The 15,513-nt window shown below is 43.9% G+C and overlaps 2 protein-coding genes across 2 annotated transcripts in view; one reads left to right on the top strand and one right to left on the bottom strand.

Moving 5' to 3' along the window:
- The window catches only part of LOC143989955 (uncharacterized), a 269,998-nt gene that overhangs the window by 157,129 nt on the left and 97,356 nt on the right, over positions 1-15,513 (bottom strand). The window lies entirely within an intron of this gene.
- LOC143989384 (E3 SUMO-protein ligase ZNF451-like) overlaps positions 1-15,513 on the top strand; it is a 76,347-nt gene that overhangs the window by 9,400 nt on the left and 51,434 nt on the right. The window contains 2 exon segments of the mRNA XM_077489500.1: positions 3,757-3,905; positions 6,459-6,573. The gene's annotated coding sequence lies outside the window, so the exon portion shown is untranslated.

The raw sequence follows: 15,513 nt of genomic DNA, 5'->3' as shown, positions 1-15,513 counted from the left end.
TTTTACATTCCTTGTAATAAGAATAAAAGTGACACTAATTTTTTTTTTAATAAAAGAACAGTGAAAAAAATAAAAATAAAAAAGTTAAAGTGGAAGTAAACCCACTTTTTTAACTTTTACCTACAGGAAAGCCTATAATAAGGCTTACCTGTAGGTAAAAAAAATATCTCCTAAACCTGTACGGTTTAGGAGATATTCCCCTCGGTATGCGCCGCTGACTGCAGCGGCGCATGCGCACAAGGGGGTTCTCTCCGCGAAAATCCGGCAGCGCTCGTCCGGCCGGATTTAAATCTCCCGCGCGCATGCGCGGGAGTGACGATATCGCGGCTCCGGCCACTCAAAGCGCCGGAGCCGCGATACCCGGAAGAGACGCCGAGGGAGCATGTCGGCTTCCTCGGCGTGGATCGGGCGAGATGTCGGGGCCTCGTTCTAAGGTAAGTATTTCATAATGAGCTAGTATGCGGTGCATACTAGCTCATTATGCCTTTTGCTTTGCAGGTTTAAAAAAAAAAAAAAAAAAAAATGCGGGTTTACTACCGCTTTAAAATAAGAAAAAACATTTTTAAACGCGCCCTGTCCCGTCCGCATATGAAAGCGGTGTTCAAACCACATATAGGAGGTATTGCCTTGATCGGTAGAGCGAGAGCAATAATTCTAGCCCTAGACCTCCTCTGTAATTCAAAACATGCAACCTGTAGAATTTTTTTAAACGTCGCCTATGGAGATTTTAAAGGGTAAAAGTTTGTCGCCATTCCATGAGCGGGTGCAATTTTGAAGCGTGACGTATTGGGTATCAATTTACTCGGCGTAACATTATCTTTCACAATATAAAAAAAAATTGGGCTAACTTTACTGTTGTCTTATTTTTTTATTAAATAAATTATTTTTCCCAAAAAAATGCGCTTGTAAGTCCGCTGCGCAAATACGGTGCGACAGACAGTATTGCAACAACCGCCATTTTATTCTCTAGGGTGTTAGAATAAAAAATATATATAATGTTTAGGGGGTTCTAAATAAAGGGAAGGAGATAGGCAGGTAATAAAAAAACGCAGGGGAAGCTCCATTAGCATTACTGGTTGTCATACCAACGGCCACCACAAGAGGGCGCCAGATTCCTGAAGGAATCATAGGACCGCAGAAGGCCTCAAAGCCGCGGCCTCAATTACCGGCCGTCGGCGGAACGGCCCGACGCGATCACGCCGGTGGGGTCCACGGAGACTGGATACCCCCAGCTGTGCTGCGCCAGGTCGCTAATTCTAGTCACAAATGCGACCTGGCGCCCGGGTTTTGTCGAGCCCTGTATGTGTGTGTGTGTGTGTGTGTGTGTGTATGTGTGTGTGTATGTGTGTGCAGGGCTCGACAAACCCCGGTCGCCAGGTCGCATTTGCGCCTAGATTTCGTGTCCTGGCGACTGGGGCAACGCTGCTGGGGTATCCTGTCTCCATTTGGACCCCGAACTCCGCCGCGCAATTTCATCGGGCCGCGCCGGCCAGTAATTGAGGCCACGGCTTTGCGGCCTTCTAAAATCTTTCGGTAGTCTGGCGCCATCTTGTGGTGGATGTAGAAATTACACCCTATTCCAATAATGCTAATTCCTAATGGAGTGAAGCTCCCCTGCCTGTTTTTTGTGTGGTGGCTGGTAAATGGCTTCTCATTATATATATATATATATATATATATATATATATATTATTAAATTTATTAATTTATTTATTAATATATATATATATATATATAATTTTTTTTTTTTTTTTGTAAAAAGTAAAAAAAAAAATTATTTTAATTAAGGAAAAAAAAAATATTATTTGTAATCCTCCCTGCTTGACCCCTTTCACAAGGGCTGTCTGATCAGGTTCACCTGTCAGTTTTTCAGGCGGACCTGATCGAACCCTTAGCAGGGAAATGGCAGTAAATGAGTGGGAATATGTCGGAAATAATAGTCACATTCTTTTGTTAACCACTTCGTGCCCGCGCTATAGACGAAAGATGTCTACAGCGCGGACACCAATTGCCGGGAGGGCGTCCCTAGACATCCTCCTGTTTACTTCCCCTCTGCACGCCGCCATGGGCGAGCATCGGGGAAGTTCTGTGTTGGCCGTGTCCCTTGGATACAGCCAATCACAGATCATGCTAAATTACCAATCACAGCGGCCATTTAGCACTCGAGCGGTGTGTCCAATGAGAGGTGATCTCATATGTGGGGGGCTGGGGGCTATCTTCCCCTCACTCGTCTCCATGTCAGGCCAGGGACAGGTCCAGATCGCCGTCACGGACCTGGCTCCTAACTTTTTTAGCTGGCTCCTAGATTCCAAGCAAATTTGTCAACCCCTGTGTGTGTGTGTGTTTGGGGGTTCCAAGTAATTTTCTTGCGTTTTTTTAACGATTAATTGTGCAGCTCTAACTAATAGCTGTATAAATGTGAGTGGTCCCAAAAGTGTCCGATCTGTCCGCCATAATGTTGCAGTCACGATAAAAAATCGCTGATAGACTTCATTACTAATTTAAAAAAAAATTATTAATAAAAATGCCAATAAACTATCCCCTATTTTGTAGACGCTATAACTTTTGTGCAAACCAATCAGTTTTTTTTTTCTTCTTCTTTACCAATATGTAGAAGAATGAGTATTGGCCAAAACTGAGGGAAAAAAAATTTAGTTGTAGGTATTTTTTGGGAGATATTTTATTATAGCAAAAAGTAAAAAAAAAATGCTTTTTTTTATTTTTTTAAATTGTCGCTCATTGTTTTATAGCGCAAAAAATAAAAACCGCAGAGGTATTCAAATACCACCAAAGGAAAGCTCTATTTGTAGGGAAAAAGAGGACGTAAATTTTGTTTGGGAGCCACGTCGCATGACCACACCATTGTCGGTTAAAGCGATGCAGTGCCAAATCGCAAAAAGTGCTCTGGTCAGCCAAATGGTCCGGGGCTGAAGTAGTTAAAGCGGGAGTCCACCGGGACTCCGCGTTTTTTTTTTTTTTTTTTTTTTTTTTTTTTTTTTTTTTTTTTAAAAAGCCAGCAGCTACAAATACTGCAGCTGCTGACTTTTAAAATAGTGACAATTACCTGTCCAGCGTGCCCGCGATGTCGGCACCCGAAGCCGATCTCTAGGTCGTCTGTCGGGTCCTGCCGCCGCCATCTTGGGTATGGGAATCAGGAAATGGAGTCTTTCGGCTTCATTTCCCGGTTCCCTACTGCGCATGCGCGAATCGCGCTGCGCAATAAGGACGCTCCCCGCTGCCTCTGGGATCTGTGTGTTTCCCAGCAGGCAGCGGGGCACTTGCGGGAAGGGGCGGGCACTTGCTGAAAGGGGCGTAAGTTACGCCCCTTTCCACAGAGAGCTATCCCGGAAGTGGGTGCAGTTACCTGGATTATCCAGGTAACTGCACCTGGATTATCCAGGTAACTGCACCCCCCTCCCCCCTGAAAGGTGCTGATTGTGGCACCGGAGGGGGGAGGGTTCCGATGAGCGGAAGGTCCACTTTAGGGTGGACCTCCGCTTTAAAGTAGTTTTAAACTTTTACACTTGTATTCTCAGTTTTGGCTGGAATTGGCTTCTATCTCTACCTGGTGGCAGCCCTGAGTTTATGGACCCTATCCTTTCGCCTTATGTAATATGGATTAATATGAACCTTTTTGCGTTAACTTAGAGCCAGTGTTTTGCGCTTTGTACTTGTTAACATCTAAGGATTGGTAAGCAACAATATATAATTTTTTAGTTCTTGGGTTTAGTTTTTTTCATTTTCTAACATCTTTAGCCCCTCTAGGTATTCACTTGCGGGAGAACCATCAGCTGTAAAATGCCATATGGTACCTGGATTTCTTTTTAACCACTTCAGCCCCGGACCAATTATCAGCCTAAGGACCAGAAGTATTTTTACAATTTCGCACTGCACTGCTTTAACTGGTAATTGCGTGGCCATGCAATGTTGTACCCAAACAAAATTTGTGTCCTTTTCTTCCCACAAATAGAGCTTTCTTTTGATGGTATTTGATTGCCTCTACGATTTTTATTTTTTACGATATAAATGGAAAAAGACGAAAAGTTTGGAAAAAAAAATATATTTTCTACTTTTTGTTATAAGAAAAATTGAATAAACTCAATTTTAGTCATACATTTAGGGCAAAATTTATTCAGCCACATGTCTTTAGTAAAAAAAAAAAATATGAATAAGCGTATATTTATTGGTTTGCGCAAAAGTTATAGCGTCTACAAACTAGAGTACATTTTCTGGAATTTAAACCGCTTTCAATTTATGACTGCCTATCATTTCTTGAGGTGCTAAAATGGCAGGGCAGTACAACCCCCCCCCCCCCCAAATGACCCCATTTTGGAAAGTAGACACCCCAAGGAAATTGCTGAGGGGCATGTTGAGCCCATTGAATATTTTTTTTTTTTTTTGTCCCAAGTGATTGAATAATGACACAAAAAAAAAAAAAGTTTACAAAAAGTTGTCACTAAATTATATATTTCTCACACATGCCATAGTTATATGTGGAATTGCACCCCAAAATATATTCTGCTGCTTCTCCTGAGTACGAGGATACCACATATGTGGGACTTTTTGGGAGTTTAGCCGCGTACGGCACCCCGAAAAATAATCACTGCCTTCAGGATTTCTAAGGGTGCAAATTTTTGATTTCACTCCTCACTACCTATCACAGTTTCAAAGGCCATAAAATGCCAAAATAGCACAAAACCCCCCCCAAATGACCCCATTTTGGAAAGTAGACACCCCAAGCTATTTACTGAGAGGCATGTTGAGTCCATGAAATATTTTATATTTTGCCACAAGTTGCAGGAATATTACAATTTTTTTTTTTTTTTTTGCTCAAAGTTGTCACTAAATGATATATTGCTCACACATGCTATGGGCATTAGTGAAATTACACCCCAAAATAAATTCTGCTGCTTCTCCCGAGTATGGTGATACCACATATGGGGGACTTTTTGGGAGCCTAGCCACGTACAGGACCCGGAAAACCAAGCACTGCCTTCCGGGTTTAAATATAAAACGCTACCAAAAAAACTGTTAGCGATCGCAGGGATCAGGCCTGACTCTGCGATCGCTGCAGTTATGTGTTTAGTGTTTTGTAAGTGACAGTGATCGATCGATACTGCACTTGGGTGGGCTGGGCGGAGGGGCAAAACGCAGGTGCTAGCAGGTATCTGGGCTGATCCTGCTAACAATGCGTTTTTTTTGGAACCATAAACTGCTGGGGACACTAGTATAGATCTGATCAGATATTGATCTGTTCAGTTCCTATACCACTACGGGAGGTGTATGCTTTGCGCATGGGTGTTAGCGGTACTGGCACTAACCTAGCGCTGCCTGGGGCGACGCAGACCCTGACCCTAAAACCTAATTGATATCACCCGCCGGGTGATCAGGGGGTTAAACCTTTATTGGGTAATAAATGGTGGGTGCCCTGATGCTATAAAAAGCAAACTAACTAACCAGAGTCACCCGTAACACTTATACGGTGATCACTGGTGAAAGGGTTAACTAGGGGCAATCTGGGTTCAAATTTTTATTAGGTAGTATATGGGGGTCCCCGACGCTATATAAAAACCTGACGGGGAACCTAAATAACTAACTGACTAACCAGCGTCACCAGTGACACTTATACGGTGATCACTGGTAAAAGGGTTAACTAGGGGCAATCAGGGGGTTAAAACCATTATTGGGTAATATATTGGGGTACCTAGCGCTATAAAAACCTGGCGGTGAACCTGAAAAAATAACTAGCTACCTAGCGACACTAATGCAGCGATCAGAAAAACGATCGCTTAGTGACACTGGAAAAAGGGGGTGAAAGGGTTAACTCTAGGGGCAATCGGGGTTAAACCTTTATTGGGGGGTAGGGGGCTACCCTGGACCTAACACTAACTGCCCTGACAGTTTTTACTGTCATAACTGACACTAAATGCAGTGATCAGAAAATAAATGATCACTGCAATCAGTGACACTGTGACTGGGAGGGGGGGGGGGGGGGCGTTTTGTGTGCCTACATGTCAGTGTAGTGTTGGTGCACACTTACTTTCACTGTTCTCCTCGCAGTCCGGTCAAAAAGACCGCCTGAGGAGAATGACATCACTTCCTCCCTGCCTGTGTTTACTATACACAGCGGGGGAAGCTTCTCATTGGCCAGGAGCGATCGAGAGGGGATGGCCAGAAACCAACGGCCATCCCCTCATCCCGGATTGCTCCTGCAGCGAAACGGACCGCCGCATCCAGCGGGAGGGGGTCCGATCGTGACCCCCACCCGCTGAAAGGCGAGCACGTACATGTACATGTGCTTGTGCCTGTCGGTGCCATTGCACCGACGTCGGTACATTGCCATGCGGCGGTCCTTGAGTGGTTAAAATAAATAGTGGGAAGACTGTTTTTGAGCTATGATTGGTTGTGTACATTTGTGAAGATATGCTAATGATTTTCATTTGTCTTTCCATCCCTAGGGTGTTACTTTGACTACTTTAACAGCTTAGTACGTACTTTATGATGGACTCTAATGAAAAAGAAAAGATGATAGAGAGAGACCATTTCAGTGAAGAGGAGGTGGAATTTGTAGGTGTAAGTATATCATTTAGATATGTGCTGACTGATGGATACTTGTATGGTTTTTCTACTCTGTTGTATTGTACTATAAATATTGATTGAACATTTCCAGAATAGACACTGTCTCAGATCCCTGGTAATGCTAAAAAAAAAAAGAGGGGGGAGAAAAGTGACAAGTCTCTTTAAAGAATAATGGGACTTTAATTGAGACAAGGTCTATTGATAGGGTAGGCACATTAAGACACCAATTTTTTTAAAAATATATAAATTTATTAATCATATCAAAAACATATAAAAATACATGAAGAGTATTTGATGGACCATGAGACAATACTTGACAATCGTAATCTGATGCGTTGACAAGCAAAACCAACATGTTTCACATGATTGCTTGGTTAAGGTTTTGCATATACCACCTATTTCATCTATATTACATAGAATAAACATATCATTAGTATAATAAAATACATTGGTTGATGCATCATTAAGAAAATGATTAAACTTCATTGTGGTCACATTAGTTATTAACATAATCGGTTCTTTTATACATATTGTGCCTACCTGGTCCTTAAAATAAATAATAACCATATGCGTCTGATTGCGCCACCACATCACAGGTGACGCCGATAACCACACCCAGTTCCCACTAGGGGGTCAGATCCCAGTTGGGCTGCAAGAGGGGAGTTTGGATCATGCCTGTCCGACAAAATGGAAACTGCAACAGTAATCTAAAAAAAATAATAGATTATACTATAGTAGTGTTCATAACTAATTTTTTTTTTTTTTTTAGTGTATATGTATATATGTATAAAAACATTTTTTATATCTGGATATATTTTGTTTTTATTTTAGTGGTCCAAATGAGTGGACTAAAAATAATAAATGAGATAGATGAAATATATATATAATTATTTATTTTTTTAATATAAAGAAATATAAATAAAAATATATTGTAGATATACTTCTAGCACTGGTGCTTAATACACCTCAAAGTCTAAGTTTAACATGATATTGATATCAATGGTGATTTAAAGAGGGATTCCACCAACAAAAAAAATATTAAAAGCCAGCAGCTATAAATATTACAGCTGCTGACTTTTAATAAATGGACACTCACCTGTCCCGGGTTCCAGCAATGCTGAGGCCGATCGATCGCTCGGCTCTCGGCTGCTGTCGCCACCATTCTAAGTGAGGGAATCAGGAAGTGAAGCGAATCGGCTTCACTTCCCGGTTCCCTACTGCGCATGCGCGAGCCGGGCCGCGCAATAGGAAATCTCCGCGCTGTCACTGGGACCCGTGTGTGTCCCAGCAGACAGCGCGGCAGGGCAGGAAATGGCGTAGACTCCCACGGGAGTCTATGCCCGGAAGTGGGTGAAAATACCTGTCTTTGACAGGTATCTCCACCCCCCTCCCCCCTGGAAAGGTGTCAATTGTGACACCGGAGGGGGGGAGGGATCCGATCAGCGGAGGTTCCACTTTAGGGTGGAATCCCGCTTTAAGCTTAAAAAATAGGCAACTAATTTACCCTGCTATTGCTTTATCTGTAATGTCTTTATATTAAATGGGCAGAGTTAGTCTACTTAGAATATAGGCCAATAGAAAATAAAATAACACAAATAATAACATAGTACTATTTATAAAGCAGACCAATAATCTAATGGTAGATGGCTATTTATATAGCCAATGCAAAAGCATAGGGCATAATAGCAATAACATGGCTGCTTATTAGTTACATTCCTAAATTGGATAACAACTAACCCATAGAGGCTCTTACCTGAGAACAGAACATGCAGATTAATCAGAATAGTAAAATGATGGAATAACTGCTATTCCATCATCTTACTATTCTGATTAATCTGCATGTTCTGTTCTCAGGTGAGAGCCTCTATGGGTTAGTTGTTGTCTAATTTAGGAATGTAACTAATAAGCAGCCATGTTATTGCTATTATGCCCTATGCTTTTGCATTGGCTATATAAATGGCTATCTACCATTAGATTATTGGTCTGCTTTATAGTATATAGTACTATGTTATTATTTGTCTTGTTTTATTTTCTATTGGCTCATATTCTATCTAAGTAGACTAACTCTGCCTATTTAATACAAAGACATTATCGCTTTACATTATCAGATACAGCAATAGCAGGGTAAATTAGTTGCCTATTTTTTAAGCTTCAATATCATATTAAACTTAGACTTTGAGGTGTATTAAGCACCAGTGCTATAGGTATATCTACAATATTTTTATTTTTATTTCTTTATATTTTGTATTAATAAAAAAAAAAATATATATATATATATATATATATATATATATATATATATATATATATATATATATATATTATATTATATTATATTATATAATATATATATTATATTATATTATATAATATATATATATATTATATTATATTATATTATATAATATATTTTATTATATTATATTATATAATATATTTTATTATATTAATTTTCTCTTATATTCACCGACCGACACAGCTTCTCTCTGTAACAACAAAATGGGTTGTCAGCCCTATCACTGGAGATTACTAGGCCAAGTTGTAACACACTTCAGAACTTTTAGTTCCGCCCAGGGGTTGGTCCCTAGGCTACAACCCCCACAGCCTGCCCTAGCAGACTCAGTTTTATTTTGCCTAGTGAAGGAGATGCACCTAGGAACCCTGTGGGCCCATAGGTCCGTGTTTTTTTTTGATGCAGAAACTTGGCTTTTTGCGCAAGATGAATGATCCTGTGATCTTCTATCAACAGCCAGCTGGGTGACAGGCCGGTTCACTTATCCTTGTAGTCTCCCCAGTCCAGCCATCGAGCGCGTGCAGGTCGCAGCTACGGCTCGGCAGGCCACGACATACCTCAGCTCCAGATGTGGTCGGTGAGCTTTATGCTCCGGGGCATACGTATGACAGGGCTACTGATGTCTGCGTCACAGTATGCCGGGCCAGTAGTCTTCCCTGTACTGATCAGGAGTTGACTACCATGGAATGTCCTCCAGCTCTTCAGGACTGGTAAGTACAGCTCTCCCTGTCTCGGCAGGGTGGAGCAGCTGGGCATTCCTTGCTTTCTCTATGCCTCTCATGGCGCTGATCGGCGGCCATTTTAAATGTGGGCAAGGGTCAGACATGCTTCTGGCTTCAAGCAGCCATTTTCCTAGTGATTCTGTATTAGTACACTGGCGGACATTTTCTTTTAGCCGGACTGCGTTTTTTGTGCTCTAGCAGCAGCCCCTGTGCCCTCAGCTTGTTTGGTCATCACAGAGCGCTGGGAGTTTTATCCTGTGATTCTGAACACGTGTGTCAGATCGCTCACCGATCGTGCGACCGGCCGGCCACAACACAGTTTTGCTATCTCTGTATCTGGGAGCGCTGGGGATCGACGGGCACTGCTGTAATTCAGTGCGGAACTGCTCGGGGTGGTGAGTCCAGCGGGTTAGAGCCCCTCAGTCAGCGGCAGCAAGGAGGGTGGGACTGTCACTGTCCTAAGTCCCCTTCGGGTGGCAGACAGGGTAGGGTCAGCATGGCTTCAGAAACTGGTGTTTCTTCCCCCGAAATCCCGGCAATTGCAACCGGATCACCTGAGGACTGCGTGGTCCATATGGACACCCTTCCGGCAGTCCTCAATTCATTTGTTGCCAAGATAGTGGCGGTACGTGGGAAGAAAGGTGCTAAAAAGCAGCTCCTCCCGTCCTCTGGGGAGAGCTCTGATGCAGACTTAGCTCCTGCTGAGGCCGGTGACCCCTGCTCTGTCTTCTTAGATGACGTTGACCAGGACCGTTCAGACAGTGAGGATGAGTCCCCGTCTGGGTCCTATCCATTCAAGGATCCCACAGACAGGAAGGCCGAGGCGGTGGCTCGTTCCTTGTTTACGTTTGTGGGGTCAGCCGTGCGACCGGTACTGGCATCCGCACTGGTGTCGCAGACACTAACTGAGTGGGCAAAACTTTTTTGCACTACAAATTGGGAGAGCAGCGGGCCTCCCCTGTCTGCGTGGAACTAGCAGACCAACTAGTGCACGCCCGTGAGTACGTCTGTGACGCAGCACTGGATACTCTCCCTCTGTTATCCAGGGCTTCAGTGTCAGCTGTGGTGCTGAGGCACCTGATTTGGCTAAAATGCTGGTCTGCTGATCAGGCATCCAAGAAAGCCCTGACGGATCTTCCTTTTCTTGGTGACCGGCTCTTTGGAGCCTCGTTAGATGACATTATTAAAAATGCCACTGGTGGTAAGAGTACCCTACTCTCACAGGCCAGGAAAGCTTAGGAGCCACGCCGCAGGCAAGGGCCCTCTTTTTCTGCTCACAAGCGGCTTTTTCGTCCGCCCGGTGCTTCCACAAAACATCCCCAGCCCGACAGGACGCCCACGGACGGTCAAAAACGTCCCTGGAACCGCAAGCCTGCGAACAAAAGTGCTACCGCATGAAGGTTTGTCCCCACCCATGTCTCGGGTGGGGTGTCGCCTTCGGGAGTTTGCAACCCGGTGGTCCTCCCGGTTATCCGACCAATAAGTCTGTGATTGAATTTCCACAGGCTACAAGATAGAGTTCCTCTCTTGGCCGCCAAACGGATTCTTCCCCTCCAGCATACCTGTATCCCCGGTTCGCCGGGAGGCCCTGTTGGGGGCTGTAACGGACTTTCTGAATCGAGGGGTGATTGTACCTGTTCCAGAGCCGGAACGCTTCCAGGTATTCTACTCAAATCCGTTTGTGGTTCCTAAGAAGGAAGGGGTATGTCCAATATTGGACTTGAAAGCCCTCAATCGCTTTGTAAAAGTGCAGAGGTTCAGGTTGGAATCAGTTCACTCAGTAGTCGCTGCACTCCATCAAGGGTACTCCCTGGCGTCCTTGGAAATCCAGGATGCGTACCTGCACATACCCATATGCCTTTGGCATCAAAAGTTTCTGCGTTTTGCAGTCGGGGAAGCCCATTACCAATTTGTGGCTCTTCCTTTTGGTCTGGCATCAGCCCCCCGAGTTTTTACCAAGGTATTGGCTCCAGTATTGGCGTTGCTGAGACAACGTGGGATCGTGATCGTGGGCTACCTGGACGATCGCCTCCTGAGAGCATCTTCCGCCTCAGAATTAGAAGAGGATATGGCGATCACCATGCAGACCCTGCAAGAATTTGGGTGGCTGTTGAACCTAAAGAAGTCAGTGATTGTCCCGACCCAGCGTCTGGAGTACCTAGGTTTACTGTTGGACTCCAGGGAAGCGAGAGGTTTTCTCCCTTCAGACAAATTGCAGACTCTCAGGTCCGCGGTGAAACTGCTGATGAACCGCAAGTGGTCGTCCCTCCGGTTTTGCATGCGAGTATTGGGACTCATGGTAGCCTCCTTCGAGGCAGTACCTTACGCCCAGTTCCACACCAGAGTACTGCAGAAGGAGATCTTGTTAAAATGGGACAAGTCTCAGTTGTCCCTGTATCAACAGATCCAGGTGAGCCAACCAGTCAGGGACTCTCTGGTGGTTGAGGTCCCCGGTGATTCAGTCCGGAAAACCGTTCCTTCCTCTGAAGTGGACGGTGGTCACTACGGACGCCAGTTTATTCGGCTGGGGTGGAGTGATGGGGGTTCAGTTAACTCAGGGCCTCTGGTCGACGGTAGAATCCGAGTTGCCGATTAAATCTGCTCAAATTGAGAGCGATCAGGCTGTGTCTCCACCCGTGGTCGGTGAGTCTTCGAGGGCGTCCAGTCAAGATTCAGTCGGACAACGCCACGGCGGTGGCATACATAAATCACCAGAGGGCAACAAGAAGCTCAGCCGCTGCTCGGAAGGTTGCTCGCATACTTCGGTGGGCAAAGCGACACGTTCTGGCCCTTTTGGCCATTTACATCCCGGGAGTGGAAAACTGGCAGGCGGACTATCTGAGTCGACAGATGCTGGAAGTCATACCTGGAAGGCTTATATCTCCATGTGTGAGGAGAATGGTTGGCATCCTTTTCCATAGCAAGGATCCTGCTGTTTTTTTTTCAGTGAGGAGTAGACCAGAGATTGTCATTGAGCACCATCAAGGGGCAGATCTCAGCCCTGGCTGTCTTCTTTTCAATGACCCCTGGCATCACACTCCTTTAGTGGGTACCTTTGTTCAGGGGGTACGACATGTAGTCCCACCGTTACCCCCATGGGATTTGAACCTGGTGTTGTCGGCGCTTCAAAAACCTCTGTTTGAAAATATCAGGGAGATTCCCCTGTTGACTCTTTCCCAGAAAGTGGTCTTTCTAGTGGCCATTACCTCGGCCAGGAGGGTTTCGGAATTGGTGGCCTCATCTTGCAAGTCGCCCTATCTGGTCATCCACAGGGATAAGGTGGTGTTGTCCTCAACCATCTTTTCTACCGAAGGTGGTCTCAGATTTTCATATCAATGAGGACATTGTATTACCATTGTTCTAAGCCGAAGCACCCCAAAGAGGTGGCCCTTCACGCTCTCGACATGGTTAGGGCTCTGAAGGTGTATTTGTCTTCCACGGCTCCCTTTCGGAAGTCAGACTCACTGTTTGTTTCAGTGGCTGGTCCAAAGAAGGGTTTTAGCGGTCTCGTCGGTCACCATTTCCAGGTGGATCAGACAGATTGTAGTACAAGCCTACGCCTTGAAGGGGCAGGTGCCCCCCTTTCCGGTCACGGCCCACTGTACAAGGGCAATCGGAATGTCTTGGGCCTTCCGACACCAATCGTCGGTCGCTCAGGCGGCGACCTGGTAGTCTGTCCATACGTTTTACCAAGTTCTACAAGGTAGATGTCAGTGCATCGGCTGATGCCTGTTTTGGCCGCAAAGTTTTGCAGTCGGCCGTGTAGTTGCAATTGAATATGCAAGCTTCGTTTTTCCTGGTTTAAAAACGCAGTACTGTTGTGTTTATGCACTGTTGCGTTACTTCCGCAATGTTGCGGTCTTGGGGATGGCTCCTGTTGAGGATACCCGGTTATATCGTTGTGTTTTTCCCCACACTGCTGTTTTTTTGTGGGTTTAGTTTCACTAGTTCCCACTTGCCATGGTGGATGAAGTTTTTACGCCATTTTTCCCACCCCTCGTTTGGCACTGCTTGGGGACGTCCCGTTTTGTTAGAGAGGAGCGATGTCGGTTGGTGAATATAAGATAAAAATAGGATTTTTTTTGTACTCGCTGTAAAATACTTTTCTCTGTAATTCACCGACCGACACAGCACCCACCCCTCCTTTTTCTCTTTACCCTATACTGCTTGTTGACGTACTGAGTCTGCTAGAGCAGGCTGTGGGGGTTGTAGCCTAGGGACCGCCCCCTGGGTGAAACTGAAAGTTCTGAAGTGTTGTGTTACAACTTTGCCTAGTAATCTCCAGTGATATGGCTGACAACCCATTTTGTTACAGAGAGGAGCTGTGTCGTTCGGTGTTTTACAGAGAAAAGGATTTTACAGTGAGTACAAAAAAATCCTATTTCTCTCTTATATTCACCGACCGACACAGCTCCTCTCTAACAAAATGGGACGCCCCCAAGCAGTGCCAAACGAAGGGTGGGAAAAACTAAAAAATGTTTAAAAGAAATGTTTTATTTATAAAGCTAAAAAAAAATGTTGTTAAACAACTGATTAGGTATTAACATAATGTGACCACAATGAAGTTTAATCATTTTCTTGATGATATATCAACCAATGTATTTTTATTATACTAATATGTTTATTCCATGTAATATAGATGAAACCTGTGGTATATGCAAAACCTTGACGAAGCAATCATGCGAAACATGTTGGTTCTGCTCATCAACGCATCAGATTACGATTGTCATGTATTGTCTCATGGTCCATCAAATACGCTATGAATATTTAATTTTTATATGTTTTTGATACTATTAATAAATGTATATCTTTTTTTTAAAAAATTGGTGTCTTATGTGCCTACCCTATCAATAGACCTTGTCTCAATTAAAATCCCATTATTCTTTAAAGAGACTTGTCGCTTTTCTCCCCCCTCTCTGTTGTATTGTAAGTGTTTATTTAAAGCATAAGTTCACCGTTTGGGGAAAAAAATAACTGCACACATTACAGGACAATTTTATGATCCAGTTTATTGAGGCCCCAACTAGGAATGAAGCTCTGTTGGACCTGGTAATCTCAAACCGTGCAGAGCTTATTACTAATGTCCAGATAAAGGAACACCTAGGTAGCAGTGATCATAACATGATTTCCTTTGATGTTAGCGCTAAACAAGAAATACATACGGGTAAGATAAAAACACTTAACTTCAAGAGAGCTAATTTTCCAAGGATGAGGGCTACTCTCCAGGACTTAGACTGGGAGAGAATATTCGCTTCAATGGGCACAGAACAGAAATGGGAATTCTTCAAAAAGACTGTTGGGGACCTCACTGCAAAGTATATTCCCATGGGCAATAAGTTTAAAAGGCTAAAAACAAAACCTATGTGGCTCACGGCCAAAGTTAAAAAAGCTATAAACTGTAAGAAGAGCTTTTAAAAAATATAAAAATGAAGGATCACTAGTGTCATTTAAATGTTACAAAGAAATTAACAGTATATGTAAAAAGGAAATCAAGGATGCAAAAATTCAAAACGAACGACAGATTGCAAAAGACAGTAGGACAAACCCCAAAAAATTCTTCAAATATATTAATAGTAAAAAGGTCAAGTCTGAGCATGTAGGCCCTTTACAAAACAATCTAGAGTGGGTGACTGGGGACAAAGAGAAGGATAATTTATTAAACACTTTCTTCAGCTCTGTGTACACAAAAGAGCATGGGGGAGCTCATGTCCATAATGGGGGTGGTAGTGACACAGCCCCAAATGATCCACAATGGCTCAAAAGGGATATGGTCCAGAAATACTTAGACAGAATAAAGGTGGATAAAGCACCTGGACCTGATGGCATCCACCCACGGATCCTAAAAGAATTGAGCTCTGTAATTTCAGAGCCATTGTATCTAATTTTTAGGGACTCATTAATGACGGGAATAGTCCCACT

The sequence above is a fragment of the Lithobates pipiens genome, unplaced genomic scaffold, assembly GCF_037356315.1.
Source record: "Lithobates pipiens isolate NorthernLeopardFrog02 unplaced genomic scaffold, aLitPip1_a1.2 Scaffold_18, whole genome shotgun sequence".
Taxonomy (NCBI): domain Eukaryota; kingdom Metazoa; phylum Chordata; class Amphibia; order Anura; family Ranidae; genus Lithobates; species Lithobates pipiens.
This window is presented reverse-complemented; position numbering and strand designations above follow the sequence as displayed.